The sequence below is a fragment of the Spea bombifrons genome, chromosome 4 (genome assembly GCF_027358695.1).
Source record: "Spea bombifrons isolate aSpeBom1 chromosome 4, aSpeBom1.2.pri, whole genome shotgun sequence".
NCBI lineage: Eukaryota > Metazoa > Chordata > Amphibia > Anura > Pelobatidae > Spea > Spea bombifrons.
Window position 1 is genome coordinate 113,253,720 of NC_071090.1, and position 26,062 is coordinate 113,279,781.

The following is a 26,062-nucleotide window of genomic DNA, read 5'->3' on the forward strand; positions in this document are numbered from 1 at the left end:
TTACTGTTTCATGAGATGACCCCTTTAATACTAAGGTAATGTCTCTAGTTTTCATACAAAAAAAGGCAAATGACCCCGACGTGATTTGAACACGCAACCTTCTGATCTGGAGTCAGACGCGCTACCGTTGCGCCACGAGGTCAGATGTGCTTGAGGTTTTAAAATGTCTTTAAATACAAGGCCCACCTTTCTAGTCTTGCATTAGTATAGTTCGCATAGGCTCACAGTTCTTCCACTGAACCACCAATGCATTTGCGACACCGAGCTAGAAAACACGACAAGCGGTTGATGGGGAATCAATAAGTTAGTTGATTATACGGGGAGCTGTAAAAGAAGCGTGCCCTGTGTGAGGATCGAACTCACGACCTTCAGATTATGAGACTGACGCGCTACCTACTGCGCTAACAAGGCAAAGGCTTCTGGCCGTCTGTAGTTTAAGCTCTTCATACGTAATGCATTGCAACATAGCAAAGAAGAATTTCCTTCAGAATGGGTGAAACGCACCTCGCTTTTCCGGAGACCTGACTTACCAGTGCTCTGAAAAAGAGGTTTGCATTGGCCGGGAATCGAACCCGGGTCTCCCGCGTGGGAGGCGAGAATTCTACCACTGAACCACCAATGCAGCTGTAACACAGGACTTGGAAATCCATAGGGATTCCAGTGGTCGGAAAGAAAATTTCTCCCCTGAACAGAAAATGATGGAAGCGGTGGTTGGGAGATCAATTAGTTAGTCCGAGATGTAATGTAAGTTCACATGGACAAGGAGTGAGCCAACATTTCACAGCCATGCACTCATCTTGACGAGGTGGCCGAGTGGTTAAGGCGATGGACTGCTAATCCATTGTGCTCTGCACGCGTGGGTTCGAATCCCATCCTCGTCGGTTGCTTTTCTGCTCTTTATGGCTTCTGTTGCTAAAGTTCTTGTCACATTCCAGGTAATGCATTTCTGGGGAACCTCCCTGGATGGGCTACATGAAGGTCTCTCTGTGTTCATAGGCAGTGGTTGGGGTGTGGGCAAACATCACCCCCCTGCCTGATGACAATGTAAACTCACCCGGGGCAGCCTTATTAAAGAGTATTCTTGACAGCTTTTTGTGGAAGTAAGCATATGTCCAGAGAGGGAAGGGAGGACAGCAGTTACATCGGGATGTCTTTTGAGCAGAGCCCGCTTTATCTAGTGTTTGGGTTTGTCGATTGCCTGACAGTTGTAGTTTTGAGTTGTAGTTACATGAAAAAAGATAACAACAAAGGTATATAGATATCTACTTTAATATAATAGATATGTTTTTTATAATGGGAGACAAGAGGACATCTTTGAAGGGGCGATAGGAGCACACCAATGGAAAAAGAGAGGTTAAAAGATTGCTAAGGGGATAGGGTCAAAAGGGTAGGTGGTGATCAGACAAGAGGACGTTAGCAGCTGAGAGGGGTGGCCCAACATCACTCCCCTATGCTCAGATGTTATTCCTGCTCCAGTATCACCACTTTATACAATAAAATACTTATCTTTGTCTTTTCTCTTATTTCTTCATTGAAAGCATTACTGTTTCATGAGATGACCCCTTTAATACTAAGGTAATGTCTCTAGTTTTCATACAAAAAAAGGCAAATGACCCCGACGTGATTTGAACACGCAACCTTCTGATCTGGAGTCAGACGCGCTACCGTTGCGCCACGAGGTCAGATGTGCTTGAGGTTTTAAAATGTCTTTAAATACAAGGCCCACCTTTCTAGTCTTGCATTAGTATAGTTCGCATAGGCTCACAGTTCTTCCACTGAACCACCAATGCATTTGCGACACCGAGCTAGAAAACACGACAAGCGGTTGATGGGGAATCAATAAGTTAGTTGATTATACGGGGAGCTGTAAAAGAAGCGTGCCCTGTGTGAGGATCGAACTCACGACCTTCAGATTATGAGACTGACGCGCTACCTACTGCGCTAACAAGGCAAAGGCTTCTGGCCGTCTGTAGTTTAAGCTCTTCATACGTAATGCATTGCAACATAGCAAAGAAGAATTTCCTTCAGAATGGGTGAAACGCACCTCGCTTTTCCGGAGACCTGACTTACCAGTGCTCTGAAAAAGAGGTTTGCATTGGCCGGGAATCGAACCCGGGTCTCCCGCGTGGGAGGCGAGAATTCTACCACTGAACCACCAATGCAGCTGTAACACAGGACTTGGAAATCCATAGGGATTCCAGTGGTCGGAAAGAAAATTTCTCCCCTGAACAGAAAATGATGGAAGCGGTGGTTGGGAGATCAATTAGTTAGTCCGAGATGTAATGTAAGTTCACATGGACAAGGAGTGAGCCAACATTTCACAGCCATGCACTCATCTTGACGAGGTGGCCGAGTGGTTAAGGCGATGGACTGCTAATCCATTGTGCTCTGCACGCGTGGGTTCGAATCCCATCCTCGTCGGTTGCTTTTCTGCTCTTTATGGCTTCTGTTGCTAAAGTTCTTGTCACATTCCAGGTAATGCATTTCTGGGGAACCTCCCTGGATGGGCTACATGAAGGTCTCTCTGTGTTCATAGGCAGTGGTTGGGGTGTGGGCAAACATCACCCCCCTGCCTGATGACAATGTAAACTCACCCGGGGCAGCCTTATTAAAGAGTATTCTTGACAGCTTTTTGTGGAAGTAAGCATATGTCCAGAGAGGGAAGGGAGGACAGCAGTTACATCGGGATGTCTTTTGAGCAGAGCCCGCTTCATCTAGTGTTTGGGTTTGTCGATTGCCTGACAGTTGTAGTTTTGAGTTGTAGTTACATGAAAAAAGATAACAACAAAGGTATATAGATATCTACTTTAATATAATAGATATGTTTTTTATAATGGGAGACAAGAGGACATCTTTGAAGGGGCGATAGGAGCACACCAATGGAAAAAGAGAGGTTAAAAGATTGCTAAGGGGATAGGGTCAAAAGGGTAGGTGGTGATCAGACAAGAGGACGTTAGCAGCTGAGAGGGGTGGCCCAACATCACTCCCCTATGCTCAGATGTTATTCCTGCTCCAGTATCACCACTTTATACAATAAAATACTTATCTTTGTCTTTTCTCTTATTTCTTCATTGAAAGCATTACTGTTTCATGAGATGACCCCTTTAATACTAAGGTAATGTCTCTAGTTTTCATACAAAAAAAGGCAAATGACCCCGACGTGATTTGAACACGCAACCTTCTGATCTGGAGTCAGACGCGCTACCGTTGCGCCACGAGGTCAGATGTGCTTGAGGTTTTAAAATGTCTTTAAATACAAGGCCCACCTTTCTAGTCTTGCATTAGTATAGTTCGCATAGGCTCACAGTTCTTCCACTGAACCACCAATGCATTTGCGACACCGAGCTAGAAAACACGACAAGCGGTTGATGGGGAATCAATAAGTTAGTTGATTATACGGGGAGCTGTAAAAGAAGCGTGCCCTGTGTGAGGATCGAACTCACGACCTTCAGATTATGAGACTGACGCGCTACCTACTGCGCTAACAAGGCAAAGGCTTCTGGCCGTCTGTAGTTTAAGCTCTTCATACGTAATGCATTGCAACATAGCAAAGAAGAATTTCCTTCAGAATGGGTGAAACGCACCTCGCTTTTCCGGAGACCTGACTTACCAGTGCTCTGAAAAAGAGGTTTGCATTGGCCGGGAATCGAACCCGGGTCTCCCGCGTGGGAGGCGAGAATTCTACCACTGAACCACCAATGCAGCTGTAACGCAGGACTTGGAAATCCATAGGGATTCCAGTGGTCGGAAAGAAAATTTCTCCCCTGAACAGAAAATGATGGAAGCGGTGGTTGGGAGATCAATTAGTTAGTCCGAGATGTAATGTAAGTTCACATGGACAAGGAGTGAGCCAACATTTCACAGCCGTGCACTCATCTTGACGAGGTGGCCGAGTGGTTAAGGCGATGGACTGCTAATCCATTGTGCTCTGCACGCGTGGGTTCGAATCCCATCCTCGTCGGTTGCTTTTCTGCTCTTTATGGCTTCTGTTGCTAAAGTTCTTGTCACATTCCAGGTAATGCATTTCTGGGGAACCTCCCTGGATGGGCTACATGAAGGTCTCTCTGTGTTCATAGGCAGTGGTTGGGGTGTGGGCAAACATCACCCCCCTGCCTGATGACAATGTAAACTCACCCGGGGAAGCGTTATTAAAGAGTATTCTTGACAGCTTTTTGTGGAAGTAAGCATATGTCCAGAGAGGGAAGGGAGGACAGCAGTTACATCGGGATGTCTTTTGAGCAGAGCCCGCTTTATCTAGTGTTTGGGTTTGTCGATTGCCTGACAGTTGTAGTTTTGAGTTGTAGTTACATGAAAAAAGATAACAACAAAGGTATATAGATATCTACTTTAATATAATAGATATGTTTTTTATAATGGGAGACAAGAGGACATCTTTGAAGGGGCGATAGGAGCACACCAATGGAAAAAGAGAGGTTAAAAGATTGCTAAGGGGATAGGGTCAAAAGGGTAGGTGGTGATCAGACAAGAGGACGTTAGCAGCTGAGAGGGGTGGCCCAACATCACTCCCCTATGCTCAGATGTTATTCCTGCTCCAGTATCACCACTTTATACAATAAAATACTTATCTTTGTCTTTTCTCTTATTTCTTCATTGAAAGCATTACTGTTTCATGAGATGACCCCTTTAATACTAAGGTAATGTCTCTAGTTTTCATACAAAAAAAGGCAAATGACCCCGACGTGATTTGAACACGCAACCTTCTGATCTGGAGTCAGACGCGCTACCGTTGCGCCACAAGGTCAGATGTGCTTGAGGTTTTAAAATGTCTTTAAATACAAGGCCCACCTTTCTAGTCTTGCATTAGTATAGTTCGCATAGGCTCACAGTTCTTCCACTGAACCACCAATGCATTTGCGACACCGAGCTAGAAAACACGACAAGCGGTTGATGGGGAATCAATAAGTTAGTTGATTATACGGGGAGCTGTAAAAGAAGCGTGCCCTGTGTGAGGATCGAACTCACGACCTTCAGATTATGAGACTGACGCGCTACCTACTGCGCTAACAAGGCAAAGGCTTCTGGCCGTCTGTAGTTTAAGCTCTTCATACGTAATGCATTGCAACATAGCAAAGAAGAATTTCCTTCAGAATGGGTGAAACGCACCTCGCTTTTCCGGAGACCTGACTTACCAGTGCTCTGAAAAAGAGGTTTGCATTGGCCGGGAATCGAACCCGGGTCTCCCGCGTGGGAGGCGAGAATTCTACCACTGAACCACCAATGCAGCTGTAACACAGGACTTGGAAATCCATAGGGATTCCAGTGGTCGGAAAGAAAATTTCTCCCCTGAACAGAAAATGATGGAAGCGGTGGTTGGGAGATCAATTAGTTAGTCCGAGATGTAATGTAAGTTCACATGGACAAGGAGTGAGCCAACATTTCACAACCGTGCACTCATCTTGACGAGGTGGCCGAGTGGTTAAGGCGATGGACTGCTAATCCATTGTGCTCTGCACGCGTGGGTTCGAATCCCATCCTCGTCGGTTGCTTTTCTGCTCTTTATGGCTTCTGTTGCTAAAGTTCTTGTCACATTCCAGGTAATGCATTTCTGGGGAACCTCCCTGGATGGGCTACATGAAGGTCTCTCTGTGTTCATAGGCAGTGGTTGGGGTGTGGGCAAACATCACCCCCCTGCCTGATGACAATGTAAACTCACCCGGGGAAGCGTTATTAAAGAGTATTCTTGACAGCTTTTTGTGGAAGTAAGCATATGTCCAGAGAGGGAAGGGAGGACAGCAGTTACATCGGGATGTCTTTTGAGCAGAGCCCGCTTTATCTAGTGTTTGGGTTTGTCGATTGCCTGACAGTTGTAGTTTTGAGTTGTAGTTACATGAAAAAAGATAACAACAAAGGTATATAGATATCTACTTTAATATAATAGATATGTTTTTTATAATGGGAGACAAGAGGACATCTTTGAAGGGGCGATAGGAGCACACCAATGGAAAAAGAGAGGTTAAAAGATTGCTAAGGGGATAGGGTCAAAAGGGTAGGTGGTGATCAGACAAGAGGACGTTAGCAGCTGAGAGGGGTGGCCCAACATCACTCCCCTATGCTCAGATGTTATTCCTGCTCCAGTATCACCACTTTATACAATAAAATACTTATCTTTGTCTTTTCTCTTATTTCTTCATTGAAAGCATTACTGTTTCATGAGATGACCCCTTTAATACTAAGGTAATGTCTCTAGTTTTCATACAAAAAAAGGCAAATGACCCCGACGTGATTTGAACACGCAACCTTCTGATCTGGAGTCAGACGCGCTACCGTTGCGCCACGAGGTCAGATGTGCTTGAGGTTTTAAAATGTCTTTAAATACAAGGCCCACCTTTCTAGTCTTGCATTAGTATAGTTCGCATAGGCTCACAGTTCTTCCACTGAACCACCAATGCATTTGCGACACCGAGCTAGAAAACACGACAAGCGGTTGATGGGGAATCAATAAGTTAGTTGATTATACGGGGAGCTGTAAAAGAAGCGTACCCTGTGTGAGGATCGAACTCACGACCTTCAGATTATGAGACTGACGCGCTACCTACTGCGCTAACAAGGCAAAGGCTTCTGGCCGTCTGTAGTTTAAGCTCTTCATACGTAATGCATTGCAACATAGCAAAGAAGAATTTCCTTCAGAATGGGTGAAACGCACCTCGCTTTTCCGGAGACCTGACTTACCAGTGCTCTGAAAAAGAGGTTTGCATTGGCCGGGAATCGAACCCGGGTCTCCCGCGTGGGAGGCGAGAATTCTACCACTGAACCACCAATGCAGCTGTAACACAGGACTTGGAAATCCATAGGGATTCCAGTGGTCGGAAAGAAAATTTCTCCCCTGAACAGAAAATGATGGAAGCGGTGGTTGGGAGATCAATTAGTTAGTCCGAGATGTAATGTAAGTTCACATGGACAAGGAGTGAGCCAACATTTCACAGCCGTGCACTCATCTTGACGAGGTGGCCGAGTGGTTAAGGCGATGGACTGCTAATCCATTGTGCTCTGCACGCGTGGGTTCGAATCCCATCCTCGTCGGTTGCTTTTCTGCTCTTTATGGCTTCTGTTGCTAAAGTTCTTGTCACATTCCAGGTAATGCATTTCTGGGGAACCTCCCTGGATGGGCTACATGAAGGTCTCTCTGTGTTCATAGGCAGTGGTTGGGGTGTGGGCAAACATCACCCCCCTGCCTGATGACAATGTAAACTCACCCGGGGCAGCCTTATTAAAGAGTATTCTTGACAGCTTTTCGTGGAAGTAAGCATATGTCCAGAGAGGGAAGGGAGGACAGCAGTTACATCGGGATGTCTTTTGAGCAGAGCCCGCTTTATCTAGTGTTTGGGTTTGTCGATTGCCTGACAGTTGTAGTTTTGAGTTGTAGTTACATGAAAAAAGATAACAACAAAGGTATATAGATATCTACTTTAATATAATAGATATGTTTTTTATAATGGGAGACAAGAGGACATCTTTGAAGGGGCGATAGGAGCACACCAATGGAAAAAGAGAGGTTAAAAGATTGCTAAGGGGATAGGGTCAAAAGGGTAGGTGGTGATCAGACAAGAGGACGTTAGCAGCTGAGAGGGGTGGCCCAACATCACTCCCCTATGCTCAGATGTTATTCCTGCTCCAGTATCACCACTTTATACAATAAAATACTTATCTTTGTCTTTTCTCTTATTTCTTCATTGAAAGCATTACTGTTTCATGAGATGACCCCTTTAATACTAAGGTAATGTCTCTAGTTTTCATACAAAAAAAGGCAAATGACCCCGACGTGATTTGAACACGCAACCTTCTGATCTGGAGTCAGACGCGCTACCGTTGCGCCACGAGGTCAGATGTGCTTGAGGTTTTAAAATGTCTTTAAATACAAGGCCCACCTTTCTAGTCTTGCATTAGTATAGTTCGCATAGGCTCACAGTTCTTCCACTGAACCACCAATGCATTTGCGACACCGAGCTAGAAAACACGACAAGCGGTTGATGGGGAATCAATAAGTTAGTTGATTATACGGGGAGCTGTAAAAGAAGCGTGCCCTGTGTGAGGATCGAACTCACGACCTTCAGATTATGAGACTGACGCGCTACCTACTGCGCTAACAAGGCAAAGGCTTCTGGCCGTCTGTAGTTTAAGCTCTTCATACGTAATGCATTGCAACATAGCAAAGAAGAATTTCCTTCAGAATGGGTGAAACGCACCTCGCTTTTCCGGAGACCTGACTTACCAGTGCTCTGAAAAAGAGGTTTGCATTGGCCGGGAATCGAACCCGGGTCTCCCGCGTGGGAGGCGAGAATTCTACCACTGAACCACCAATGCAGCTGTAACGCAGGACTTGGAAATCCATAGGGATTCCAGTGGTCGGAAAGAAAATTTCTCCCCTGAACAGAAAATGATGGAAGCGGTGGTTGGGAGATCAATTAGTTAGTCCGAGATGTAATGTAAGTTCACATGGACAAGGAGTGAGCCAACATTTCACAGCCGTGCACTCATCTTGACGAGGTGGCCGAGTGGTTAAGGCGATGGACTGCTAATCCATTGTGCTCTGCACGCGTGGGTTCGAATCCCATCCTCGTCGGTTGCTTTTCTGCTCTTTATGGCTTCTGTTGCTAAAGTTCTTGTCACATTCCAGGTAATGCATTTCTGGGGAACCTCCCTGGATGGGCTACATGAAGGTCTCTCTGTGTTCATAGGCAGTGGTTGGGGTGTGGGCAAACATCACCCCCCTGCCTGATGACAATGTAAACTCACCCGGGGAAGCGTTATTAAAGAGTATTCTTGACAGCTTTTTGTGGAAGTAAGCATATGTCCAGAGCGGGAAGGGAGGACAGCAGTTACATCGGGATGTCTTTTGAGCAGAGCCCGCTTTATCTAGTGTTTGGGTTTGTCGATTGCCTGACAGTTGTAGTTTTGAGTTGTAGTTACATGAAAAAAGATAACAACAAAGGTATATAGATATCTACTTTAATATAATAGATATGTTTTTTATAATGGGAGACAAGAGGACATCTTTGAAGGGGCGATAGGAGCACACCAATGGAAAAAGAGAGGTTAAAAGATTGCTAAGGGGATAGGGTCAAAAGGGTAGGTGGTGATCAGACAAGAGGACGTTAGCAGCTGAGAGGGGTGGCCCAACATCACTCCCCTATGCTCAGATGTTATTCCTGCTCCAGTATCACCACTTTATACAATAAAATACTTATCTTTGTCTTTTCTCTTATTTCTTCATTGAAAGCATTACTGTTTCATGAGATGACCCCTTTAATACTAAGGTAATGTCTCTAGTTTTCATACAAAAAAAGGCAAATGACCCCGACGTGATTTGAACACGCAACCTTCTGATCTGGAGTCAGATGCGCTACCGTTGCGCCACGAGGTCAGATGTGCTTGAGGTTTTAAAATGTCTTTAAATACAAGGCCCACCTTTCTAGTCTTGCATTAGTATAGTTCGCATAGGCTCACAGTTCTTCCACTGAACCACCAATGCATTTGCGACACCGAGCTAGAAAACACGACAAGCGGTTGATGGGGAATCAATAAGTTAGTTGATTATACGGGGAGCTGTAAAAGAAGCGTGCCCTGTGTGAGGATCGAACTCACGACCTTCAGATTATGAGACTGACGCGCTACCTACTGCGCTAACAAGGCAAAGGCTTCTGGCCGTCTGTAGTTTAAGCTCTTCATACGTAATGCATTGCAACATAGCAAAGAAGAATTTCCTTCAGAATGGGTGAAACGCACCTCGCTTTTCCGGAGACCTGACTTACCAGTGCTCTGAAAAAGAGGTTTGCATTGGCCGGGAATCGAACCCGGGTCTCCCGCGTGGGAGGCGAGAATTCTACCACTGAACCACCAATGCAGCTGTAACACAGGACTTGGAAATCCATAGGGATTCCAGTGGTCGGAAAGAAAATTTCTCCCCTGAACAGAAAATGATGGAAGCGGTGGTTGGGAGATCAATTAGTTAGTCCGAGATGTAATGTAAGTTCACATGGACAAGGAGTGAGCCAACATTTCACAGCCGTGCACTCATCTTGACGAGGTGGCCGAGTGGTTAAGGCGACGGACTGCTAATCCATTGTGCTCTGCACGCGTGGGTTCGAATCCCATCCTCGTCGGTTGCTTTTCTGCTCTTTATGGCTTCTGTTGCTAAAGTTCTTGTCACATTCCAGGTAATGCATTTCTGGGGAACCTCCCTGGATGGGCTACATGAAGGTCTCTCTGTGTTCATAGGCAGTGGTTGGGGTGTGGGCAAACATCACCCCCCTGCCTGATGACAATGTAAACTCACCCGGGGCAGCGTTATTAAAGAGTATTCTTGACAGCTTTTTGTGGAAGTAAGCATATGTCCAGAGAGGGAAGGGAGGACAGCAGTTACATCGGGATGTCTTTTGAGCAGAGCCCGCTTTATCTAGTGTTTGGGTTTGTCGATTGCCTGACAGTTGTAGTTTTGAGTTGTAGTTACATGAAAAAAGATAACAACAAAGGTATATAGATATCTACTTTAATATAATAGATATGTTTTTTATAATGGGAGACAAGAGGACATCTTTGAAGGGGCGATAGGAGCACACCAATGGAAAAAGAGAGGTTAAAAGATTGCTAAGGGGATAGGGTCAAAAGGGTAGGTGGTGATCAGACAAGAGGACGTTAGCAGCTGAGAGGGGTGGCCCAACATCACTCCCCTATGCTCAGATGTTATTCCTGCTCCAGTATCACCACTTTATACAATAAAATACTTATCTTTGTCTTTTCTCTTATTTCTTCATTGAAAGCATTACTGTTTCATGAGATGACCCCTTTAATACTAAGGTAATGTCTCTAGTTTTCATACAAAAAAAGGCAAATGACCCCGACGTGATTTGAACACGCAACCTTCTGATCTGGAGTCAGACGCGCTACCGTTGCGCCACGAGGTCAGATGTGCTTGAGGTTTTAAAATGTCTTTAAATACAAGGCCCACCTTTCTAGTCTTGCATTAGTATAGTTCGCATAGGCTCACAGTTCTTCCACTGAACCACCAATGCATTTGCGACACCGAGCTAGAAAACACGACAAGCGGTTGATGGGGAATCAATAAGTTAGTTGATTATACGGGGAGCTGTAAAAGAAGCGTGCCCTGTGTGAGGATCGAACTCACGACCTTCAGATTATGAGACTGACGCGCTACCTACTGCGCTAACAAGGCAAAGGCTTCTGGCCGTCTGTAGTTTAAGCTCTTCATACGTAATGCATTGCAACATAGCAAAGAAGAATTTCCTTCAGAATGGGTGAAACGCACCTCGCTTTTCCGGAGACCTGACTTACCAGTGCTCTGAAAAAGAGGTTTGCATTGGCCGGGAATCGAACCCGGGTCTCCCGCGTGGGAGGCGAGAATTCTACCACTGAACCACCAATGCAGCTGTAACACGGGACTTGGAAATCCATAGGGATTCCAGTGGTCGGAAAGAAAATTTCTCCCCTGAACAGAAAATGATGGAAGCGGTGGTTGGGAGATCAATTAGTTAGTCCGAGATGTAATGTAAGTTCACATGGACAAGGAGTGAGCCAACATTTCACAGCCATGCACTCATCTTGACGAGGTGGCCGAGTGGTTAAGGCGATGGACTGCTAATCCATTGTGCTCTGCACGCGTGGGTTCGAATCCCATCCTCGTCGGTTGCTTTTCTGCTCTTTATGGCTTCTGTTGCTAAAGTTCTTGTCACATTCCAGGTAATGCATTTCTGGGGAACCTCCCTGGATGGGCTACATGAAGGTCTCTCTGTGTTCATAGGCAGTGGTTGGGGTGTGGGCAAACATCACCCCCCTGCCTGATGACAATGTAAACTCACCCGGGGCAGCCTTATTAAAGAGTATTCTTGACAGCTTTTTGTGGAAGTAAGCATATGTCCAGAGAGGGAAGGGAGGACAGCAGTTACATCGGGATGTCTTTTGAGCAGAGCCCGCTTTATCTAGTGTTTGGGTTTGTCGATTGCCTGACAGTTGTAGTTTTGAGTTGTAGTTACATGAAAAAAGATAACAACAAAGGTATATAGATATCTACTTTAATATAATAGATATGTTTTTTATAATGGGAGACAAGAGGACATCTTTGAAGGGGCGATAGGAGCACACCAATGGAAAAAGAGAGGTTAAAAGATTGCTAAGGGGATAGGGTCAAAAGGGTAGGTGGTGATCAGACAAGAGGACGTTAGCAGCTGAGAGGGGTGGCCCAACATCACTCCCCTATGCTCAGATGTTATTCCTGCTCCAGTATCACCACTTTATACAATAAAATACTTATCTTTGTCTTTTCTCTTATTTCTTCATTGAAAGCATTACTGTTTCATGAGATGACCCCTTTAATACTAAGGTAATGTCTCTAGTTTTCATACAAAAAAAGGCAAATGACCCCGACGTGATTTGAACACGCAACCTTCTGATCTGGAGTCAGACGCGCTACCGTTGCGCCACGAGGTCAGATGTGCTTGAGGTTTTAAAATGTCTTTAAATACAAGGCCCACCTTTCTAGTCTTGCATTAGTATAGTTCGCATAGGCTCACAGTTCTTCCACTGAACCACCAATGCATTTGCGACACCGAGCTAGAAAACACGACAAGCGGTTGATGGGGAATCAATAAGTTAGTTGATTATACGGGGAGCTGTAAAAGAAGCGTACCCTGTGTGAGGATCGAACTCACGACCTTCAGATTATGAGACTGACGCGCTACCTACTGCGCTAACAAGGCAAAGGCTTCTGGCCGTCTGTAGTTTAAGCTCTTCATACGTAATGCATTGCAACATAGCAAAGAAGAATTTCCTTCAGAATGGGTGAAACGCACCTCGCTTTTCCGGAGACCTGACTTACCAGTGCTCTGAAAAAGAGGTTTGCATTGGCCGGGAATCGAACCCGGGTCTCCCGCGTGGGAGGCGAGAATTCTACCACTGAACCACCAATGCAGCTGTAACACAGGACTTGGAAATCCATAGGGATTCCAGTGGTCGGAAAGAAAATTTCTCCCCTGAACAGAAAATGATGGAAGCGGTGGTTGGGAGATCAATTAGTTAGTCCGAGATGTAATGTAAGTTCACATGGACAAGGAGTGAGCCAACATTTCACAGCCGTGCACTCATCTTGACGAGGTGGCCGAGTGGTTAAGGCGATGGACTGCTAATCCATTGTGCTCTGCACGCGTGGGTTCGAATCCCATCCTCGTCGGTTGCTTTTCTGCTCTTTATGGCTTCTGTTGCTAAAGTTCTTGTCACATTCCAGGTAATGCATTTCTGGGGAACCTCCCTGGATGGGCTACATGAAGGTCTCTCTGTGTTCATAGGCAGTGGTTGGGGTGTGGGCAAACATCACCCCCCTGCCTGATGACAATGTAAACTCACCCGGGGCAGCCTTATTAAAGAGTATTCTTGACAGCTTTTCGTGGAAGTAAGCATATGTCCAGAGAGGGAAGGGAGGACAGCAGTTACATCGGGATGTCTTTTGAGCAGAGCCCGCTTTATCTAGTGTTTGGGTTTGTCGATTGCCTGACAGTTGTAGTTTTGAGTTGTAGTTACATGAAAAAAGATAACAACAAAGGTATATAGATATCTACTTTAATATAATAGATATGTTTTTTATAATGGGAGACAAGAGGACATCTTTGAAGGGGCGATAGGAGCACACCAATGGAAAAAGAGAGGTTAAAAGATTGCTAAGGGGATAGGGTCAAAAGGGTAGGTGGTGATCAGACAAGAGGACGTTAGCAGCTGAGAGGGGTGGCCCAACATCACTCCCCTATGCTCAGATGTTATTCCTGCTCCAGTATCACCACTTTATACAATAAAATACTTATCTTTGTCTTTTCTCTTATTTCTTCATTGAAAGCATTACTGTTTCATGAGATGACCCCTTTAATACTAAGGTAATGTCTCTAGTTTTCATACAAAAAAAGGCAAATGACCCCGACGTGATTTGAACACGCAACCTTCTGATCTGGAGTCAGACGCGCTACCGTTGCGCCACGAGGTCAGATGTGCTTGAGGTTTTAAAATGTCTTTAAATACAAGGCCCACCTTTCTAGTCTTGCATTAGTATAGTTCGCATAGGCTCACAGTTCTTCCACTGAACCACCAATGCATTTGCGACACCGAGCTAGAAAACACGACAAGCGGTTGATGGGGAATCAATAAGTTAGTTGATTATACGGGGAGCTGTAAAAGAAGCGTGCCCTGTGTGAGGATCGAACTCACGACCTTCAGATTATGAGACTGACGCGCTACCTACTGCGCTAACAAGGCAAAGGCTTCTGGCCGTCTGTAGTTTAAGCTCTTCATACGTAATGCATTGCAACATAGCAAAGAAGAATTTCCTTCAGAATGGGTGAAACGCACCTCGCTTTTCCGGAGACCTGACTTACCAGTGCTCTGAAAAAGAGGTTTGCATTGGCCGGGAATCGAACCCGGGTCTCCCGCGTGGGAGGCGAGAATTCTACCACTGAACCACCAATGCAGCTGTAACGCAGGACTTGGAAATCCATAGGGATTCCAGTGGTCGGAAAGAAAATTTCTCCCCTGAACAGAAAATGATGGAAGCGGTGGTTGGGAGATCAATTAGTTAGTCCGAGATGTAATGTAAGTTCACATGGACAAGGAGTGAGCCAACATTTCACAGCCGTGCACTCATCTTGACGAGGTGGCCGAGTGGTTAAGGCGATGGACTGCTAATCCATTGTGCTCTGCACGCGTGGGTTCGAATCCCATCCTCGTCGGTTGCTTTTCTGCTCTTTATGGCTTCTGTTGCTAAAGTTCTTGTCACATTCCAGGTAATGCATTTCTGGGGAACCTCCCTGGATGGGCTACATGAAGGTCTCTCTGTGTTCATAGGCAGTGGTTGGGGTGTGGGCAAACATCACCCCCCTGCCTGATGACAATGTAAACTCACCCGGGGAAGCGTTATTAAAGAGTATTCTTGACAGCTTTTTGTGGAAGTAAGCATATGTCCAGAGAGGGAAGGGAGGACAGCAGTTACATCGGGATGTCTTTTGAGCAGAGCCCGCTTTATCTAGTGTTTGGGTTTGTCGATTGCCTGACAGTTGTAGTTTTGAGTTGTAGTTACATGAAAAAAGATAACAACAAAGGTATATAGATATCTACTTTAATATAATAGATATGTTTTTTATAATGGGAGACAAGAGGACATCTTTGAAGGGGCGATAGGAGCACACCAATGGAAAAAGAGAGGTTAAAAGATTGCTAAGGGGATAGGGTCAAAAGGGTAGGTGGTGATCAGACAAGAGGACGTTAGCAGCTGAGAGGGGTGGCCCAACATCACTCCCCTATGCTCAGATGTTATTCCTGCTCCAGTATCACCACTTTATACAATAAAATACTTATCTTTGTCTTTTCTCTTATTTCTTCATTGAAAGCATTACTGTTTCATGAGATGACCCCTTTAATACTAAGGTAATGTCTCTAGTTTTCATACAAAAAAAGGCAAATGACCCCGACGTGATTTGAACACGCAACCTTCTGATCTGGAGTCAGATGCGCTACCGTTGCGCCACGAGGTCAGATGTGCTTGAGGTTTTAAAATGTCTTTAAATACAAGGCCCACCTTTCTAGTCTTGCATTAGTATAGTTCGCATAGGCTCACAGTTCTTCCACTGAACCACCAATGCATTTGCGACACCGAGCTAGAAAACACGACAAGCGGTTGATGGGGAATCAATAAGTTAGTTGATTATACGGGGAGCTGTAAAAGAAGCGTGCCCTGTGTGAGGATCGAACTCACGACCTTCAGATTATGAGACTGACGCGCTACCTACTGCGCTAACAAGGCAAAGGCTTCTGGCCGTCTGTAGTTTAAGCTCTTCATACGTAATGCATTGCAACATAGCAAAGAAGAATTTCCTTCAGAATGGGTGAAACGCACCTCGCTTTTCCGGAGACCTGACTTACCAGTGCTCTGAAAAAGAGGTTTGCATTGGCCGGGAATCGAACCCGGGTCTCCCGCGTGGGAGGCGAGAATTCTACCACTGAACCACCAATGCAGCTGTAACACAGGACTTGGAAATCCATAGGGATTCCAGTGGTCGGAAAGAAAATTTCTCCCCTGAACAGAAAATGATGGAAGCGGTGGTTGGGAGATCAATTAGTTAGTCCGAGATGTAATGTAAGTTCACATGGACAAGGAGTGAGCCAACATTTCACAGCCGTGCACTCATCTTGACGAGGTGGCCGAGTGGTTAAGGCGACGGACTGCTAATCCATTGTGCTCTGCACGCGTGGGTTCGAATCCCATCCTCGTCGGTTGCTTTTCTGCTCTTTATGGCTTCTGTTGCTAAAGTTCTTGTCACATTCCAGGTAATGCATTTCTGGGGAACCTCCCTGGATGGGCTACATGAAGGTCTCTCTGTGTTCATAGGCAGTGGTTGGGGTGTGGGCAAACATCACCCCCCTGCCTGATGACAATGTAAACTCACCCGGGGCAGCGTTATTAAAGAGTATTCTTGACAGCTTTTTGTGGAAGTAAGCATATGTCCAGAGAGGGAAGGGAGGACAGCAGTTACATCGGGATGTCTTTTGAGCAGAGCCCGCTTTATCTAGTGTTTGGGTTTGTCGATTGCCTGACAGTTGTAGTTTTGAGTTGTAGTTACATGAAAAAAGATAACAACAAAGGTATATAGATATCTACTTTAATATAATAGATATGTTTTTTATAATGGGAGACAAGAGGACATCTTTGAAGGGGCGATAGGAGCACACCAATGGAAAAAGAGAGGTTAAAAGATTGCTAAGGGGATAGGGTCAAAAGGGTAGGTGGTGATCAGACAAGAGGACGTTAGCAGCTGAGAGGGGTGGCCCAACATCACTCCCCTATGCTCAGATGTTATTCCTGCTCCAGTATCACCACTTTATACAATAAAATACTTATCTTTGTCTTTTCTCTTATTTCTTCATTGAAAGCATTACTGTTTCATGAGATGACCCCTTTAATACTAAGGTAATGTCTCTAGTTTTCATACAAAAAAAGGCAAATGACCCCGACGTGATTTGAACACGCAACCTTCTGATCTGGAGTCAGACGCGCTACCGTTGCGCCACGAGGTCAGATGTGCTTGAGGTTTTAAAATGTCTTTAAATACAAGGCCCACCTTTCTAGTCTTGCATTAGTATAGTTCGCATAGGCTCACAGTTCTTCCACTGAACCACCAATGCATTTGCGACACCGAGCTAGAAAACACGACAAGCGGTTGATGGGGAATCAATAAGTTAGTTGATTATACGGGGAGCTGTAAAAGAAGCGTGCCCTGTGTGAGGATCGAACTCACGACCTTCAGATTATGAGACTGACGCGCTACCTACTGCGCTAACAAGGCAAAGGCTTCTGGCCGTCTGTAGTTTAAGCTCTTCATACGTAATGCATTGCAACATAGCAAAGAAGAATTTCCTTCAGAATGGGTGAAACGCACCTCGCTTTTCCGGAGACCTGACTTACCAGTGCTCTGAAAAAGAGGTTTGCATTGGCCGGGAATCGAACCCGGGTCTCCCGCGTGGGAGGCGAGAATTCTACCACTGAACCACCAATGCAGCTGTAACACGGGACTTGGAAATCCATAGGGATTCCAGTGGTCGGAAAGAAAATTTCTCCCCTGAACAGAAAATGATGGAAGCGGTGGTTGGGAGATCAATTAGTTAGTCCGAGATGTAATGTAAGTTCACATGGACAAGGAGTGAGCCAACATTTCACAGCCATGCACTCATCTTGACGAGGTGGCCGAGTGGTTAAGGCGATGGACTGCTAATCCATTGTGCTCTGCACGCGTGGGTTCGAATCCCATCCTCGTCGGTTGCTTTTCTGCTCTTTATGGCTTCTGTTGCTAAAGTTCTTGTCACATTCCAGGTAATGCATTTCTGGGGAACCTCCCTGGATGGGCTACATGAAGGTCTCTCTGTGTTCATAGGCAGTGGTTGGGGTGTGGGCAAACATCACCCCCCTGCCTGATGACAATGTAAACTCACCCGGGGCAGCCTTATTAAAGAGTATTCTTGACAGCTTTTTGTGGAAGTAAGCATATGTCCAGAGAGGGAAGGGAGGACAGCAGTTACATCGGGATGTCTTTTGAGCAGAGCCCGCTTTATCTAGTGTTTGGGTTTGTCGATTGCCTGACAGTTGTAGTTTTGAGTTGTAGTTACATGAAAAAAGATAACAACAAAGGTATATAGATATCTACTTTAATATAATAGATATGTTTTTTATAATGGGAGACAAGAGGACATCTTTGAAGGGGCGATAGGAGCACACCAATGGAAAAAGAGAGGTTAAAAGATTGCTAAGGGGATAGGGTCAAAAGGGTAGGTGGTGATCAGACAAGAGGACGTTAGCAGCTGAGAGGGGTGGCCCAACATCACTCCCCTATGCTCAGATGTTATTCCTGCTCCAGTATCACCACTTTATACAATAAAATACTTATCTTTGTCTTTTCTCTTATTTCTTCATTGAAAGCATTACTGTTTCATGAGATGACCCCTTTAATACTAAGGTAATGTCTCTAGTTTTCATACAAAAAAAGGCAAATGACCCCGACGTGATTTGAACACGCAACCTTCTGATCTGGAGTCAGACGCGCTACCGTTGCGCCACGAGGTCAGATGTGCTTGAGGTTTTAAAATGTCTTTAAATACAAGGCCCACCTTTCTAGTCTTGCATTAGTATAGTTCGCATAGGCTCACAGTTCTTCCACTGAACCACCAATGCATTTGCGACACCGAGCTAGAAAACACGACAAGCGGTTGATGGGGAATCAATAAGTTAGTTGATTATACGGGGAGCTGTAAAAGAAGCGTACCCTGTGTGAGGATCGAACTCACGACCTTCAGATTATGAGACTGACGCGCTACCTACTGCGCTAACAAGGCAAAGGCTTCTGGCCGTCTGTAGTTTAAGCTCTTCATACGTAATGCATTGCAACATAGCAAAGAAGAATTTCCTTCAGAATGGGTGAAACGCACCTCGCTTTTCCGGAGACCTGACTTACCAGTGCTCTGAAAAAGAGGTTTGCATTGGCCGGGAATCGAACCCGGGTCTCCCGCGTGGGAGGCGAGAATTCTACCACTGAACCACCAATGCAGCTGTAACACAGGACTTGGAAATCCATAGGGATTCCAGTGGTCGGAAAGAAAATTTCTCCCCTGAACAGAAAATGATGGAAGCGGTGGTTGGGAGATCAATTAGTTAGTCCGAGATGTAATGTAAGTTCACATGGACAAGGAGTGAGCCAACATTTCACAGCCGTGCACTCATCTTGACGAGGTGGCCGAGTGGTTAAGGCGATGGACTGCTAATCCATTGTGCTCTGCACGCGTGGGTTCGAATCCCATCCTCGTCGGTTGCTTTTCTGCTCTTTATGGCTTCTGTTGCTAAAGTTCTTGTCACATTCCAGGTAATGCATTTCTGGGGAACCTCCCTGGATGGGCTACATGAAGGTCTCTCTGTGTTCATAGGCAGTGGTTGGGGTGTGGGCAAACATCACCCCCCTGCCTGATGACAATGTAAACTCACCCGGGGCAGCCTTATTAAAGAGTATTCTTGACAGCTTTTCGTGGAAGTAAGCATATGTCCAGAGAGGGAAGGGAGGACAGCAGTTACATCGGGATGTCTTTTGAGCAGAGCCCGCTTTATCTAGTGTTTGGGTTTGTCGATTGCCTGACAGTTGTAGTTTTGAGTTGTAGTTACATGAAAAAAGATAACAACAAAGGTATATAGATATCTACTTTAATATAATAGATATGTTTTTTATAATGGGAGACAAGAGGACATCTTTGAAGGGGCGATAGGAGCACACCAATGGAAAAAGAGAGGTTAAAAGATTGCTAAGGGGATAGGGTCAAAAGGGTAGGTGGTGATCAGACAAGAGGACGTTAGCAGCTGAGAGGGGTGGCCCAACATCACTCCCCTATGCTCAGATGTTATTCCTGCTCCAGTATCACCACTTTATACAATAAAATACTTATCTTTGTCTTTTCTCTTATTTCTTCATTGAAAGCATTACTGTTTCATGAGATGACCCCTTTAATACTAAGGTAATGTCTCTAGTTTTCATACAAAAAAAGGCAAATGACCCCGACGTGATTTGAACACGCAACCTTCTGATCTGGAGTCAGACGCGCTACCGTTGCGCCACGAGGTCAGATGTGCTTGAGGTTTTAAAATGTCTTTAAATACAAGGCCCACCTTTCTAGTCTTGCATTAGTATAGTTCGCATAGGCTCACAGTTCTTCCACTGAACCACCAATGCATTTGCGACACCGAGCTAGAAAACACGACAAGCGGTTGATGGGGAATCAATAAGTTAGTTGATTATACGGGGAGCTGTAAAAGAAGCGTGCCCTGTGTGAGGATCGAACTCACGACCTTCAGATTATGAGACTGACGCGCTACCTACTGCGCTAACAAGGCAAAGGCTTCTGGCCGTCTGTAGTTTAAGCTCTTCATACGTAATGCATTGCAACATAGCAAAGAAGAATTTCCTTCAGAATGGGTGAAACGCACCTCGCTTTTCCGGAGACCTGACTTACCAGTGCTCTGAAAAAGAGGTTTGCATTGGCCGGGAATCGAACCCGGGTCTCCCGCGTGGGAGGCGAGAATTCTACCACTGAACCACCAATGCAGCTGTAACGCAGGACTTGGAAATCCATAGGGATTCCAGTGGTCGGAAAGAAAATTTCTCCCCTGAACAGAAAATGATGGAAGCGGTGGTTGGGAGATCAATTAGTTAGTCCGAGATGTAATGTAAGTTCACATGGACAAGGAGTGAGCCAACATTTCACAGCCGTGCACTCATCTTGACGAGGTGGCCGAGTGGTTAAGGCGATGGACTGCTAATCCATTGTGCTCTGCACGCGTGGGTTCGAATCCCATCCTCGTCGGTTGCTTTTCTGCTCTTTATGGCTTCTGTTGCTAAAGTTCTTGTCACATTCCAGGTAATGCATTTCTGGGGAACCTCCCTGGATGGGCTACATGAAGGTCTCTCTGTGTTCATAGGCAGTGGTTGGGGTGTGGGCAAACATCACCCCCCTGCCTGATGACAATGTAAACTCACCCGGGGAAGCGTTATTAAAGAGTATTCTTGACAGCTTTTTGTGGAAGTAAGCATATGTCCAGAGAGGGAAGGGAGGACAGCAGTTACATCGGGATGTCTTTTGAGCAGAGCCCGCTTTATCTAGTGTTTGGGTTTGTCGATTGCCTGACAGTTGTAGTTTTGAGTTGTAGTTACATGAAAAAAGATAACAACAAAGGTATATAGATATCTACTTTAATATAATAGATATGTTTTTTATAATGGGAGACAAGAGGACATCTTTGAAGGGGCGATAGGAGCACACCAATGGAAAAAGAGAGGTTAAAAGATTGCTAAGGGGATAGGGTCAAAAGGGTAGGTGGTGATCAGACAAGAGGACGTTAGCAGCTGAGAGGGGTGGCCCAACATCACTCCCCTATGCTCAGATGTTATTCCTGCTCCAGTATCACCACTTTATACAATAAAATACTTATCTTTGTCTTTTCTCTTATTTCTTCATTGAAAGCATTACTGTTTCATGAGATGACCCCTTTAATACTAAGGTAATGTCTCTAGTTTTCATACAAAAAAAGGCAAATGACCCCGACGTGATTTGAACACGCAACCTTCTGATCTGGAGTCAGATGCGCTACCGTTGCGCCACGAGGTCAGATGTGCTTGAGGTTTTAAAATGTCTTTAAATACAAGGCCCACCTTTCTAGTCTTGCATTAGTATAGTTCGCATAGGCTCACAGTTCTTCCACTGAACCACCAATGCATTTGCGACACCGAGCTAGAAAACACGACAAGCGGTTGATGGGGAATCAATAAGTTAGTTGATTATACGGGGAGCTGTAAAAGAAGCGTGCCCTGTGTGAGGATCGAACTCACGACCTTCAGATTATGAGACTGACGCGCTACCTACTGCGCTAACAAGGCAAAGGCTTCTGGCTGTCTGTAGTTTAAGCTCTTCATACGTAATGCATTGCAACATAGCAAAGAAGAATTTCCTTCAGAATGGGTGAAACGCACCTCGCTTTTCCGGAGACCTGACTTACCAGTGCTCTGAAAAAGAGGTTTGCATTGGCCGGGAATCGAACCCGGGTCTCCCGCGTGGGAGGCGAGAATTCTACCACTGAACCACCAATGCAGCTGTAACACAGGACTTGGAAATCCATAGGGATTCCAGTGGTCGGAAAGAAAATTTCTCCCCTGAACAGAAAATGATGGAAGCGGTGGTTGGGAGATCAATTAGTTAGTCCGAGATGTAATGTAAGTTCACATGGACAAGGAGTGAGCCAACATTTCACAGCCGTGCACTCATCTTGACGAGGTGGCCGAGTGGTTAAGGCGACGGACTGCTAATCCATTGTGCTCTGCACGCGTGGGTTCGAATCCCATCCTCGTCGGTTGCTTTTCTGCTCTTTATGGCTTCTGTTGCTAAAGTTCTTGTCACATTCCAGGTAATGCATTTCTGGGGAACCTCCCTGGATGGGCTACATGAAGGTCTCTCTGTGTTCATAGGCAGTGGTTGGGGTGTGGGCAAACATCACCCCCCTGCCTGATGACAATGTAAACTCACCCGGGGAAGCGTTATTAAAGAGTATTCTTGACAGCTTTTTGTGGAAGTAAGCATATGTCCAGAGAGGGAAGGGAGGACAGCAGTTACATCGGGATGTCTTTTGAGCAGAGCCCGCTTTATCTAGTGTTTGGGTTTGTCGATTGCCTGACAGTTGTAGTTTTGAGTTGTAGTTACATGAAAAAAGATAACAACAAAGGTATATAGATATCTACTTTAATATAATAGATATGTTTTTTATAATGGGAGACAAGAGGACATCTTTGAAGGGGCGATAGGAGCACACCAATGGAAAAAGAGAGGTTAAAAGATTGCTAAGGGGATAGGGTCAAAAGGGTAGGTGGTGATCAGACAAGAGGACATTAGCAGCTGAGAGGGGTGGCCCAACATCACTCCCCTATGCTGAGATGTTATTCCTGCTCCAGTATCACCACTTTATACAATAAAATACTTATCTTTGTCTTTTCTCTTATTTCTTCATTGAAAGCATTACTGTTTCATGAGATGACCCCTTTAATACTAAGGTAATGTCTCTAGTTTTCATACAAAAAAAGGCAAATGACCCCGACGTGATTTGAACACGCAACCTTCTGATCTGGAGTCAGACGCGCTACCGTTGCGCCACGAGGTCAGATGAGCTTGAGGTTTTAAAATGTCTTTAAATACAAGGCCCACCTTTCTAGTCTTGCATTAGTATAGTTCGCATAGGCTCACAGTTCTTCCACTGAACCACCAATGCATTTGCGACACCGAGCTAGAAAACACGACAAGCGGTTGATGGGGAATCAATAAGTTAGTTGATTATACGGGGAGCTGTAAAAGAAGCGTGCCCTGTGTGAGGATCGCACTCACGACCTTCAGATTATGAGACTGACGCGCTACCTACTGCGCTAACAAGGCAAAGGCTTCTGGCCGTCTGTAGTTTAAGCTCTTCATACGTAATGCATTGCAACATAGCAAAGAAGAATTTCCTTCAGAATGGGTGAAACGCACCTCGCTTTTCCGGAGACCTGACTTACCAGTGCTCTGAAAAAGAGGTTTGCATTGGCCGGGAATCGAACCCGGGTCTCCCGCGTGGGAGGCGAGAATTCTACCACTGAACCACCAATGCAGCTGTAACACAGGACTTGGAAATCCATAGGGATTCCAGTGGTCGGAAAGAAAATTTCTCCCCTGAACAGAAAATGATGGAAGCGGTGGTTGGGAGATCAATTAGTTAGTCCGAGATGTAATGTAAGTTCACATGGACAAGGAGTGAGCCAACATTTCACAGCCATGCACTCATCTTGACGAGGTGGCCGAGTGGTTAAGGCGATGGACTGCTAATCCATTGTGCTCTGCACGCGTGGGTTCGAATCCCATCCTCGTCGGTTGCTTTTCTGCTCTTTATGGCTTCTGTTGCTAAAGTTCTTGTCACATTCCAGGTAATGCATTTCTGGGGAACCTCCCTGGATGGGCTACATGAAGGTCTCTCTGTGTTAATAGGCAGTGGTTGGGGTGTGGGCAAACATCACCCCCCTGCCTGATGACAATGTAAACTCACCCGGGGCAGCGTTATTAAAGAGTATTCTTGACAGCTTTTTGTGGAAGTAAGCATATGTCCAGAGAGGGAAGGGAGGACAGCAGTTACATCGGGATGTCTTTTGAGCAGAGCCCGCTTTATCTAGTGTTTGGGTTTGTCGATTGCCTGACAGTTGTAGTTTTGAGTTGTAGTTACATGAAAAAAGATAACAACAAAGGTATATAGATATCTACTTTAATATAATAGATATGTTTTTTATAATGGGAGACAAGAGGACATCTTTGAAGGGGCGATAGGAGCACACCAATGGAAAAAGAGAGGTTAAAAGATTGCTAAGGGGATAGGGTCAAAAGGGTAGGTGGTGATCAGACAAGAGGACGTTAGCAGCTGAGAGGGGTGGCCCAACATCACTCCCCTATGCTGAGATGTTATTCCTGCTGCAGTATCACCACTTTATACAATAAAATACTTATCTTTGTCTTTTCTCTTATTTCTTCATTGAAAGCATTACTGTTTCATGAGATGACCCCTTTAATACTAAGGTAATGTCTCTAGTTTTCATACAAAAAAAAGCAAATGACCCCGACGTGATTTGAACACGCAACCTTCTGATCTGGAGTCAGACGCGCTACCGTTGCGCCACGAGGTCAGATGTGCTTGAGGTTTTAAAATGTCTTTAAATACAAGGCCCACCTTTCTAGTCTTGCATTAGTATAGTTCGCATAGGCTCACAGTTCTTCCACTGAACCACCAATGCATTTGCGACACCGAGCTAGAAAACACGACAAGCGGTTGATGGGGAATCAATAAGTTAGTTGATTATACGGGGAGCTGTAAAAGAAGCGTGCCCTGTGTGAGGATCGAACTCACGACCTTCAGATTATGAGACTGACGCGCTACCTACTGCGCTAACAAGGCAAAGGCTTCTGGCCGTCTGTAGTTTAAGCTCTTCATACGTAATGCATTGCAACATAGCAAAGAAGAATTTCCTTCAGAATGGGTGAAACGCACCTCGCTTTTCCGGAGACCTGACTTACCAGTGCTCTGAAAAAGAGGTTTGCATTGGCCGGGAATCGAACCCGGGTCTCCCGCGTGGGAGGCGAGAATTCTACCACTGAACCACCAATGCAGCTGTAACACGGGACTTGGAAATCCATAGGGATTCCAGTGGTCGGAAAGAAAATTTCTCCCCTGAACAGAAAATGATGGAAGCGGTGGTTGGGAGATCAATTAGTTAGTCCGAGATGTAATGTAAGTTCACATGGACAAGGAGTGAGCCAACATTTCACAGCCATGCACTCATCTTGACGAGGTGGCCGAGTGGTTAAGGCGATGGACTGCTAATCCATTGTGCTCTGCACGCGTGGGTTCGAATCCCATCCTCGTCGGTTGCTTTTCTGCTCTTTATGGCTTCTGTTGCTAAAGTTCTTGTCACATTCCAGGTAATGCATTTCTGGGGAACCTCCCTGGATGGGCTACATGAAGGTCTCTCTGTGTTCATAGGCAGTGGTTGGGGTGTGGGCAAACATCACCCCCCTGCCTGATGACAATGTAAACTCACCCGGGGCAGCCTTATTAAAGAGTATTCTTGACAGCTTTTTGTGGAAGTAAGCATATGTCCAGAGAGGGAAGGGAGGACAGCAGTTACATCGGGATGTCTTTTGAGCAGAGCCCGCTTTATCTAGTGTTTGGGTTTGTCGATTGCCTGACAGTTGTAGTTTTGAGTTGTAGTTACATGAAAAAAGATAACAACAAAGGTATATAGATATCTACTTTAATATAATAGATATGTTTTTTATAATGGGAGACAAGAGGACATCTTTGAAGGGGCGATAGGAGCACACCAATGGAAAAAGAGAGGTTAAAAGATTGCTAAGGGGATAGGGTCAAAAGGGTAGGTGGTGATCAGACAAGAGGACGTTAGCAGCT

At 45.4% G+C, this 26,062-nt stretch overlaps 67 non-coding genes across 67 annotated transcripts; 17 read left to right on the top strand and 50 right to left on the bottom strand.

Moving 5' to 3' along the window:
• Window positions 1–70: 70 nt before the first annotated feature.
• Window positions 71–142, bottom strand: TRNAW-CCA (transfer RNA tryptophan (anticodon CCA)). The gene has a single exon. It is a non-coding gene; the product is annotated as a tRNA-Trp (tRNA).
• Window positions 143–338: 196 nt separating this feature from the next.
• TRNAM-CAU (transfer RNA methionine (anticodon CAU)) lies at window positions 339–411 on the bottom strand. The gene has a single exon. It is a non-coding gene; the product is annotated as a tRNA-Met (tRNA).
• Window positions 412–551: 140 nt separating this feature from the next.
• On the bottom strand, window positions 552–622 carry TRNAG-CCC (transfer RNA glycine (anticodon CCC)). The gene has a single exon. It is a non-coding gene; the product is annotated as a tRNA-Gly (tRNA).
• A 177-nt stretch (window positions 623–799) lies between these two features.
• On the top strand, window positions 800–881 carry TRNAS-GCU (transfer RNA serine (anticodon GCU)). The gene has a single exon. It is a non-coding gene; the product is annotated as a tRNA-Ser (tRNA).
• A 729-nt stretch (window positions 882–1,610) lies between these two features.
• TRNAW-CCA (transfer RNA tryptophan (anticodon CCA)) lies at window positions 1,611–1,682 on the bottom strand. The gene has a single exon. It is a non-coding gene; the product is annotated as a tRNA-Trp (tRNA).
• A 196-nt stretch (window positions 1,683–1,878) lies between these two features.
• On the bottom strand, window positions 1,879–1,951 carry TRNAM-CAU (transfer RNA methionine (anticodon CAU)). The gene has a single exon. It is a non-coding gene; the product is annotated as a tRNA-Met (tRNA).
• A 140-nt stretch (window positions 1,952–2,091) lies between these two features.
• On the bottom strand, window positions 2,092–2,162 carry TRNAG-CCC (transfer RNA glycine (anticodon CCC)). The gene has a single exon. It is a non-coding gene; the product is annotated as a tRNA-Gly (tRNA).
• A 177-nt stretch (window positions 2,163–2,339) lies between these two features.
• TRNAS-GCU (transfer RNA serine (anticodon GCU)) lies at window positions 2,340–2,421 on the top strand. The gene has a single exon. It is a non-coding gene; the product is annotated as a tRNA-Ser (tRNA).
• Window positions 2,422–3,150: 729 nt separating this feature from the next.
• Window positions 3,151–3,222, bottom strand: TRNAW-CCA (transfer RNA tryptophan (anticodon CCA)). The gene has a single exon. It is a non-coding gene; the product is annotated as a tRNA-Trp (tRNA).
• Window positions 3,223–3,418: 196 nt separating this feature from the next.
• TRNAM-CAU (transfer RNA methionine (anticodon CAU)) lies at window positions 3,419–3,491 on the bottom strand. The gene has a single exon. It is a non-coding gene; the product is annotated as a tRNA-Met (tRNA).
• Window positions 3,492–3,631: 140 nt separating this feature from the next.
• On the bottom strand, window positions 3,632–3,702 carry TRNAG-CCC (transfer RNA glycine (anticodon CCC)). The gene has a single exon. It is a non-coding gene; the product is annotated as a tRNA-Gly (tRNA).
• A 177-nt stretch (window positions 3,703–3,879) lies between these two features.
• On the top strand, window positions 3,880–3,961 carry TRNAS-GCU (transfer RNA serine (anticodon GCU)). The gene has a single exon. It is a non-coding gene; the product is annotated as a tRNA-Ser (tRNA).
• Window positions 3,962–4,690: 729 nt separating this feature from the next.
• TRNAW-CCA (transfer RNA tryptophan (anticodon CCA)) lies at window positions 4,691–4,762 on the bottom strand. The gene has a single exon. It is a non-coding gene; the product is annotated as a tRNA-Trp (tRNA).
• A 196-nt stretch (window positions 4,763–4,958) lies between these two features.
• TRNAM-CAU (transfer RNA methionine (anticodon CAU)) lies at window positions 4,959–5,031 on the bottom strand. Its single transcript has one exon. It is a non-coding gene; the product is annotated as a tRNA-Met (tRNA).
• A 140-nt stretch (window positions 5,032–5,171) lies between these two features.
• Window positions 5,172–5,242, bottom strand: TRNAG-CCC (transfer RNA glycine (anticodon CCC)). Its single transcript has one exon. It is a non-coding gene; the product is annotated as a tRNA-Gly (tRNA).
• A 177-nt stretch (window positions 5,243–5,419) lies between these two features.
• Window positions 5,420–5,501, top strand: TRNAS-GCU (transfer RNA serine (anticodon GCU)). The gene has a single exon. It is a non-coding gene; the product is annotated as a tRNA-Ser (tRNA).
• A 729-nt stretch (window positions 5,502–6,230) lies between these two features.
• TRNAW-CCA (transfer RNA tryptophan (anticodon CCA)) lies at window positions 6,231–6,302 on the bottom strand. The gene has a single exon. It is a non-coding gene; the product is annotated as a tRNA-Trp (tRNA).
• Window positions 6,303–6,498: 196 nt separating this feature from the next.
• On the bottom strand, window positions 6,499–6,571 carry TRNAM-CAU (transfer RNA methionine (anticodon CAU)). Its single transcript has one exon. It is a non-coding gene; the product is annotated as a tRNA-Met (tRNA).
• A 140-nt stretch (window positions 6,572–6,711) lies between these two features.
• Window positions 6,712–6,782, bottom strand: TRNAG-CCC (transfer RNA glycine (anticodon CCC)). The gene has a single exon. It is a non-coding gene; the product is annotated as a tRNA-Gly (tRNA).
• A 177-nt stretch (window positions 6,783–6,959) lies between these two features.
• TRNAS-GCU (transfer RNA serine (anticodon GCU)) lies at window positions 6,960–7,041 on the top strand. Its single transcript has one exon. It is a non-coding gene; the product is annotated as a tRNA-Ser (tRNA).
• A 729-nt stretch (window positions 7,042–7,770) lies between these two features.
• On the bottom strand, window positions 7,771–7,842 carry TRNAW-CCA (transfer RNA tryptophan (anticodon CCA)). The gene has a single exon. It is a non-coding gene; the product is annotated as a tRNA-Trp (tRNA).
• Window positions 7,843–8,038: 196 nt separating this feature from the next.
• TRNAM-CAU (transfer RNA methionine (anticodon CAU)) lies at window positions 8,039–8,111 on the bottom strand. Its single transcript has one exon. It is a non-coding gene; the product is annotated as a tRNA-Met (tRNA).
• A 140-nt stretch (window positions 8,112–8,251) lies between these two features.
• TRNAG-CCC (transfer RNA glycine (anticodon CCC)) lies at window positions 8,252–8,322 on the bottom strand. Its single transcript has one exon. It is a non-coding gene; the product is annotated as a tRNA-Gly (tRNA).
• A 177-nt stretch (window positions 8,323–8,499) lies between these two features.
• Window positions 8,500–8,581, top strand: TRNAS-GCU (transfer RNA serine (anticodon GCU)). The gene has a single exon. It is a non-coding gene; the product is annotated as a tRNA-Ser (tRNA).
• Window positions 8,582–9,310: 729 nt separating this feature from the next.
• TRNAW-CCA (transfer RNA tryptophan (anticodon CCA)) lies at window positions 9,311–9,382 on the bottom strand. Its single transcript has one exon. It is a non-coding gene; the product is annotated as a tRNA-Trp (tRNA).
• Window positions 9,383–9,578: 196 nt separating this feature from the next.
• On the bottom strand, window positions 9,579–9,651 carry TRNAM-CAU (transfer RNA methionine (anticodon CAU)). Its single transcript has one exon. It is a non-coding gene; the product is annotated as a tRNA-Met (tRNA).
• A 140-nt stretch (window positions 9,652–9,791) lies between these two features.
• On the bottom strand, window positions 9,792–9,862 carry TRNAG-CCC (transfer RNA glycine (anticodon CCC)). The gene has a single exon. It is a non-coding gene; the product is annotated as a tRNA-Gly (tRNA).
• Window positions 9,863–10,039: 177 nt separating this feature from the next.
• Window positions 10,040–10,121, top strand: TRNAS-GCU (transfer RNA serine (anticodon GCU)). The gene has a single exon. It is a non-coding gene; the product is annotated as a tRNA-Ser (tRNA).
• A 729-nt stretch (window positions 10,122–10,850) lies between these two features.
• TRNAW-CCA (transfer RNA tryptophan (anticodon CCA)) lies at window positions 10,851–10,922 on the bottom strand. The gene has a single exon. It is a non-coding gene; the product is annotated as a tRNA-Trp (tRNA).
• Window positions 10,923–11,118: 196 nt separating this feature from the next.
• TRNAM-CAU (transfer RNA methionine (anticodon CAU)) lies at window positions 11,119–11,191 on the bottom strand. The gene has a single exon. It is a non-coding gene; the product is annotated as a tRNA-Met (tRNA).
• A 140-nt stretch (window positions 11,192–11,331) lies between these two features.
• On the bottom strand, window positions 11,332–11,402 carry TRNAG-CCC (transfer RNA glycine (anticodon CCC)). Its single transcript has one exon. It is a non-coding gene; the product is annotated as a tRNA-Gly (tRNA).
• Window positions 11,403–11,579: 177 nt separating this feature from the next.
• Window positions 11,580–11,661, top strand: TRNAS-GCU (transfer RNA serine (anticodon GCU)). The gene has a single exon. It is a non-coding gene; the product is annotated as a tRNA-Ser (tRNA).
• Window positions 11,662–12,390: 729 nt separating this feature from the next.
• TRNAW-CCA (transfer RNA tryptophan (anticodon CCA)) lies at window positions 12,391–12,462 on the bottom strand. Its single transcript has one exon. It is a non-coding gene; the product is annotated as a tRNA-Trp (tRNA).
• Window positions 12,463–12,658: 196 nt separating this feature from the next.
• TRNAM-CAU (transfer RNA methionine (anticodon CAU)) lies at window positions 12,659–12,731 on the bottom strand. The gene has a single exon. It is a non-coding gene; the product is annotated as a tRNA-Met (tRNA).
• Window positions 12,732–12,871: 140 nt separating this feature from the next.
• Window positions 12,872–12,942, bottom strand: TRNAG-CCC (transfer RNA glycine (anticodon CCC)). The gene has a single exon. It is a non-coding gene; the product is annotated as a tRNA-Gly (tRNA).
• Window positions 12,943–13,119: 177 nt separating this feature from the next.
• On the top strand, window positions 13,120–13,201 carry TRNAS-GCU (transfer RNA serine (anticodon GCU)). Its single transcript has one exon. It is a non-coding gene; the product is annotated as a tRNA-Ser (tRNA).
• A 729-nt stretch (window positions 13,202–13,930) lies between these two features.
• Window positions 13,931–14,002, bottom strand: TRNAW-CCA (transfer RNA tryptophan (anticodon CCA)). Its single transcript has one exon. It is a non-coding gene; the product is annotated as a tRNA-Trp (tRNA).
• Window positions 14,003–14,198: 196 nt separating this feature from the next.
• On the bottom strand, window positions 14,199–14,271 carry TRNAM-CAU (transfer RNA methionine (anticodon CAU)). Its single transcript has one exon. It is a non-coding gene; the product is annotated as a tRNA-Met (tRNA).
• Window positions 14,272–14,411: 140 nt separating this feature from the next.
• Window positions 14,412–14,482, bottom strand: TRNAG-CCC (transfer RNA glycine (anticodon CCC)). Its single transcript has one exon. It is a non-coding gene; the product is annotated as a tRNA-Gly (tRNA).
• Window positions 14,483–14,659: 177 nt separating this feature from the next.
• Window positions 14,660–14,741, top strand: TRNAS-GCU (transfer RNA serine (anticodon GCU)). The gene has a single exon. It is a non-coding gene; the product is annotated as a tRNA-Ser (tRNA).
• Window positions 14,742–15,470: 729 nt separating this feature from the next.
• TRNAW-CCA (transfer RNA tryptophan (anticodon CCA)) lies at window positions 15,471–15,542 on the bottom strand. Its single transcript has one exon. It is a non-coding gene; the product is annotated as a tRNA-Trp (tRNA).
• Window positions 15,543–15,738: 196 nt separating this feature from the next.
• Window positions 15,739–15,811, bottom strand: TRNAM-CAU (transfer RNA methionine (anticodon CAU)). Its single transcript has one exon. It is a non-coding gene; the product is annotated as a tRNA-Met (tRNA).
• A 140-nt stretch (window positions 15,812–15,951) lies between these two features.
• Window positions 15,952–16,022, bottom strand: TRNAG-CCC (transfer RNA glycine (anticodon CCC)). The gene has a single exon. It is a non-coding gene; the product is annotated as a tRNA-Gly (tRNA).
• Window positions 16,023–16,199: 177 nt separating this feature from the next.
• Window positions 16,200–16,281, top strand: TRNAS-GCU (transfer RNA serine (anticodon GCU)). The gene has a single exon. It is a non-coding gene; the product is annotated as a tRNA-Ser (tRNA).
• Window positions 16,282–17,010: 729 nt separating this feature from the next.
• TRNAW-CCA (transfer RNA tryptophan (anticodon CCA)) lies at window positions 17,011–17,082 on the bottom strand. Its single transcript has one exon. It is a non-coding gene; the product is annotated as a tRNA-Trp (tRNA).
• Window positions 17,083–17,278: 196 nt separating this feature from the next.
• Window positions 17,279–17,351, bottom strand: TRNAM-CAU (transfer RNA methionine (anticodon CAU)). Its single transcript has one exon. It is a non-coding gene; the product is annotated as a tRNA-Met (tRNA).
• A 140-nt stretch (window positions 17,352–17,491) lies between these two features.
• TRNAG-CCC (transfer RNA glycine (anticodon CCC)) lies at window positions 17,492–17,562 on the bottom strand. The gene has a single exon. It is a non-coding gene; the product is annotated as a tRNA-Gly (tRNA).
• Window positions 17,563–17,739: 177 nt separating this feature from the next.
• On the top strand, window positions 17,740–17,821 carry TRNAS-GCU (transfer RNA serine (anticodon GCU)). Its single transcript has one exon. It is a non-coding gene; the product is annotated as a tRNA-Ser (tRNA).
• Window positions 17,822–18,550: 729 nt separating this feature from the next.
• Window positions 18,551–18,622, bottom strand: TRNAW-CCA (transfer RNA tryptophan (anticodon CCA)). The gene has a single exon. It is a non-coding gene; the product is annotated as a tRNA-Trp (tRNA).
• Window positions 18,623–18,818: 196 nt separating this feature from the next.
• On the bottom strand, window positions 18,819–18,891 carry TRNAM-CAU (transfer RNA methionine (anticodon CAU)). Its single transcript has one exon. It is a non-coding gene; the product is annotated as a tRNA-Met (tRNA).
• A 140-nt stretch (window positions 18,892–19,031) lies between these two features.
• Window positions 19,032–19,102, bottom strand: TRNAG-CCC (transfer RNA glycine (anticodon CCC)). The gene has a single exon. It is a non-coding gene; the product is annotated as a tRNA-Gly (tRNA).
• Window positions 19,103–19,279: 177 nt separating this feature from the next.
• Window positions 19,280–19,361, top strand: TRNAS-GCU (transfer RNA serine (anticodon GCU)). The gene has a single exon. It is a non-coding gene; the product is annotated as a tRNA-Ser (tRNA).
• A 729-nt stretch (window positions 19,362–20,090) lies between these two features.
• TRNAW-CCA (transfer RNA tryptophan (anticodon CCA)) lies at window positions 20,091–20,162 on the bottom strand. Its single transcript has one exon. It is a non-coding gene; the product is annotated as a tRNA-Trp (tRNA).
• Window positions 20,163–20,358: 196 nt separating this feature from the next.
• On the bottom strand, window positions 20,359–20,431 carry TRNAM-CAU (transfer RNA methionine (anticodon CAU)). Its single transcript has one exon. It is a non-coding gene; the product is annotated as a tRNA-Met (tRNA).
• A 140-nt stretch (window positions 20,432–20,571) lies between these two features.
• TRNAG-CCC (transfer RNA glycine (anticodon CCC)) lies at window positions 20,572–20,642 on the bottom strand. Its single transcript has one exon. It is a non-coding gene; the product is annotated as a tRNA-Gly (tRNA).
• A 177-nt stretch (window positions 20,643–20,819) lies between these two features.
• Window positions 20,820–20,901, top strand: TRNAS-GCU (transfer RNA serine (anticodon GCU)). The gene has a single exon. It is a non-coding gene; the product is annotated as a tRNA-Ser (tRNA).
• Window positions 20,902–21,630: 729 nt separating this feature from the next.
• Window positions 21,631–21,702, bottom strand: TRNAW-CCA (transfer RNA tryptophan (anticodon CCA)). The gene has a single exon. It is a non-coding gene; the product is annotated as a tRNA-Trp (tRNA).
• Window positions 21,703–21,898: 196 nt separating this feature from the next.
• TRNAM-CAU (transfer RNA methionine (anticodon CAU)) lies at window positions 21,899–21,971 on the bottom strand. Its single transcript has one exon. It is a non-coding gene; the product is annotated as a tRNA-Met (tRNA).
• A 140-nt stretch (window positions 21,972–22,111) lies between these two features.
• TRNAG-CCC (transfer RNA glycine (anticodon CCC)) lies at window positions 22,112–22,182 on the bottom strand. The gene has a single exon. It is a non-coding gene; the product is annotated as a tRNA-Gly (tRNA).
• A 177-nt stretch (window positions 22,183–22,359) lies between these two features.
• Window positions 22,360–22,441, top strand: TRNAS-GCU (transfer RNA serine (anticodon GCU)). The gene has a single exon. It is a non-coding gene; the product is annotated as a tRNA-Ser (tRNA).
• Window positions 22,442–23,170: 729 nt separating this feature from the next.
• TRNAW-CCA (transfer RNA tryptophan (anticodon CCA)) lies at window positions 23,171–23,242 on the bottom strand. The gene has a single exon. It is a non-coding gene; the product is annotated as a tRNA-Trp (tRNA).
• A 409-nt stretch (window positions 23,243–23,651) lies between these two features.
• Window positions 23,652–23,722, bottom strand: TRNAG-CCC (transfer RNA glycine (anticodon CCC)). Its single transcript has one exon. It is a non-coding gene; the product is annotated as a tRNA-Gly (tRNA).
• A 177-nt stretch (window positions 23,723–23,899) lies between these two features.
• On the top strand, window positions 23,900–23,981 carry TRNAS-GCU (transfer RNA serine (anticodon GCU)). Its single transcript has one exon. It is a non-coding gene; the product is annotated as a tRNA-Ser (tRNA).
• A 729-nt stretch (window positions 23,982–24,710) lies between these two features.
• TRNAW-CCA (transfer RNA tryptophan (anticodon CCA)) lies at window positions 24,711–24,782 on the bottom strand. The gene has a single exon. It is a non-coding gene; the product is annotated as a tRNA-Trp (tRNA).
• Window positions 24,783–24,978: 196 nt separating this feature from the next.
• Window positions 24,979–25,051, bottom strand: TRNAM-CAU (transfer RNA methionine (anticodon CAU)). Its single transcript has one exon. It is a non-coding gene; the product is annotated as a tRNA-Met (tRNA).
• Window positions 25,052–25,191: 140 nt separating this feature from the next.
• On the bottom strand, window positions 25,192–25,262 carry TRNAG-CCC (transfer RNA glycine (anticodon CCC)). The gene has a single exon. It is a non-coding gene; the product is annotated as a tRNA-Gly (tRNA).
• Window positions 25,263–25,439: 177 nt separating this feature from the next.
• TRNAS-GCU (transfer RNA serine (anticodon GCU)) lies at window positions 25,440–25,521 on the top strand. Its single transcript has one exon. It is a non-coding gene; the product is annotated as a tRNA-Ser (tRNA).
• The last annotated feature ends 541 nt before the right edge of the window (window positions 25,522–26,062 follow it).